Source organism: Odontesthes bonariensis, chromosome 3 (assembly GCF_027942865.1).
Source record: "Odontesthes bonariensis isolate fOdoBon6 chromosome 3, fOdoBon6.hap1, whole genome shotgun sequence".
NCBI lineage: Eukaryota > Metazoa > Chordata > Actinopteri > Atheriniformes > Atherinopsidae > Odontesthes > Odontesthes bonariensis.
Window position 1 is genome coordinate 7,432,606 of NC_134508.1, and position 2,768 is coordinate 7,435,373.

General features: G+C 39.8%; 1 protein-coding gene across 1 annotated transcript in view; it reads left to right on the plus strand.

Moving 5' to 3' along the window:
• tomm34 (translocase of outer mitochondrial membrane 34) overlaps positions 1 to 617 on the plus strand; it is a 17,139-nt gene extending 16,522 nt beyond the window's left edge. Inside the window, exon 8 of the mRNA XM_075460171.1 lies at positions 1 to 617. This exon is cut by the window's left edge and continues 1,416 nt beyond it. The gene's annotated coding sequence lies outside the window, so the exon portion shown is untranslated.
• Positions 618 to 2,768: the final 2,151 nt, after the last annotated feature.

Genomic DNA, 2,768 nt, shown 5'->3' on the forward strand with positions numbered 1-2,768 from the left:
CCAAAACGACGGGAATCATTCTGAGAGCGACACCTAATTCTGGGGAAAACATTGTAGTAGTTTACATGGAAACTTGACCTTCTTGGCCTTAGAAAGTCACAGAATTCATTTTTTGTTATCTGTAACATATGCCAGTGATCTAATACAACATGTTTTCATATATATATATGTAGGAACCTGAATTAGTGTTGCTGTAACGCAGGTTAACAGAGAGGTGTGCGAGCTGTACTCCAGCTCAGAGACCTTTTAAAGCACTCACTTGCTTTAACTTTGTCATTACATATCATCATGTAAGCAGTATTCTGTGAGAAGACAAAAAAACAACCAGAATCGGAGAATAAAGACTGCTGTTGAATGTTCAAACCGTAAGCTAAGAGCACTTTGTGTTCGACTTGGAAATGATTAGTTACCCGTCGTTGAAAAGCTGTGAAATTTCTTATAAAAAAACGCGTTGAATTGGGCTGTTGAAGGTTTTACTTTGGACAGCGAGTGACTCCCATCTTTTATACAGTCTGTGAGGTCCGTTCATGTCTGCAGCCCCACATTGTTGATCAATAAGATGCTTTCTTTTTGTTGGTTTTTGTCATTTTAACTGCAAATAAAAGTTGAGAAAATGTCCCCCGCGACGTCTTCTTCTGTCAAAGCTGGAACACGAACAGACTCACTCTGAACACAAATAAAAAAAAACACTTTTTTGTGCGTTTGATGTCAAAACTGATGATTGTTTTATAGGCGAAGATGCACCAGACTGCCGTGGTGCTGAGCAGTTGCCAGGCAACCAGCGGTGGCTCCAGGAAGTTTTCCGTGCATGAAAATAGTCCAGAACATTTCCTGCTGTTGAATGAGGAGATGTGAACAGTTTCCGCTTTGGTTTAGTTTCTGAAAAAGAAGTGTGAAGACGTAAAAAAAAATAAAATAATTAAAGCATCTTTGATCTTTCTTACAATTTGAAAATTAATTTCGCCTTGTAGCCCAAATCAAACACTAGATCTTTACAGCGTTTTTGGCCGGTATATTTGAATAATTTGACTTGTTCCTCCTGTGCTGCAGACAGGTCAGCCAAGATAAGTGATCGTTTGTAGGGCTGGGCAACGATTAGAATTATTAATCTAATTAATCACATGATTTCCCTGATTAATCGCATTTGTACGCAGAATCCAAAAATGAATCCAAAAGTAGTGTATAGCTTTTAGCATTTAGTTTTATTTTAAATGTGCTGCCATATGAATGAAAGTGCCATAACATTTGTTGTGCAAACACACTTTTAACATCAGCATCTTTCTGTAGTTTTTATGTAGAAGCCTCGCTCCACTGTCTGTTTCCTTGAATGACTTGCTGCTATCAGTTGGGTGTTTTGCCTTTAAGTGATATTTTAGACTGGAACTACTACGCTGAGAAGACAATTCAACTTGGCAGTGTTTACAGATGACTTTGGTTCTGTCGACTCCGCCGTCTGGAAGAACTTTAAAATGAAAACGGCCGAGTAAAAGTTCCGTACCCTTCTCCATGTTTGGTGGATCCGCCGATTACTTTCTTTTCCAGTTCCACAGCAGACAGCAGCAGACTTTTACAATAAAATAATTTTAAAAAATATGATAATAGCAGCCTAATAATTAAAAAAAATAAAAAAATAAAATTTGCAATAAAATATTAATCGGCGTTAAATAATTAGCGAGTTAACGCGATAATAACGGGTTAACGCGCCCAGCCCTAATTGTTTGTGTTGGCAGCGACCTCAGAGCCGCTCCAATTCAGGCAGACTGTGGAAGTCCAAAGAAGACGTGCAGGGTCGTCTTTCCTCAGAGGTAAAATCTGGTGTCGAGTTTCATCCTGAACAATAAAAGCAAACTGTGGACGCGCAGCTGTTACACACCGATGCAAAAAGAAAAGGAGCTCAAAGTGGTTTTAACCACTGAATGGAATGTAAAATAAAATGTTTGCCACAAAATTCACAAACATGCACAAAATTATAATCCAGTTCCTGCAGCTCTGAGCACAAACACACCCTGAATTATGACGCGTACAACCAAGCGGTGAGTCAACACTCACACCTTTGAACCTCTCCCTTATGACTGTGCACGCCATAAAGCAATCAGACAGCGTGAAGCTTGACTCATCAGTCAGGCCCGATGGGAGCCGAACCCAGCGGCAGAAAGCGTGTTGAAACAACCGAGTCTCTGAGGAACAGAAGTCTGGCGGATTAACGGATCTACATTTTAACGGCATTCAGGCTGGGAGTGCAGGCAGTCCTGCGCGCCTCCGCTCGGTTTGTTGTGTTCATTAAACCTCTCCGGTGACCACCTGTTCACACATCACCCCCACTTTTACAGCAAGATGATTTCACCTTTTTGAATTTTCAATGACCAAATAAAGTTTTAACAAATCAGAAAATGTGTTTTAAAGACTCTGTACCCTCTTTAGAATAATTCCATCCAGATTTGAGCAGTCTAAGTAATGTAGTTTCCATACAGGACCTAGTTTAGGGCGATCAAAATGCAAAAAATGGGCCTGTTCTGCCATCCATTCATCATTTTCCACTTCTCCGGGGGTCGGGTCGGATGTTAAGCATTTGTACAAATCAGAAAAAGGTTTCACAAATCCTAAACAAGGTTTCACTGAATCTATAGCCTCTTTAGAATAATTATATCCAGATTTGAGCAGTCTAAGAAATGTAGTTTCCATACAGGATCTAGTTTAGGGCGATAAAAATGCAAAAAATGCTGTAAAATGGCCCTGTTCTGCATTTGTACAAATCAGAAAAAGGTTTC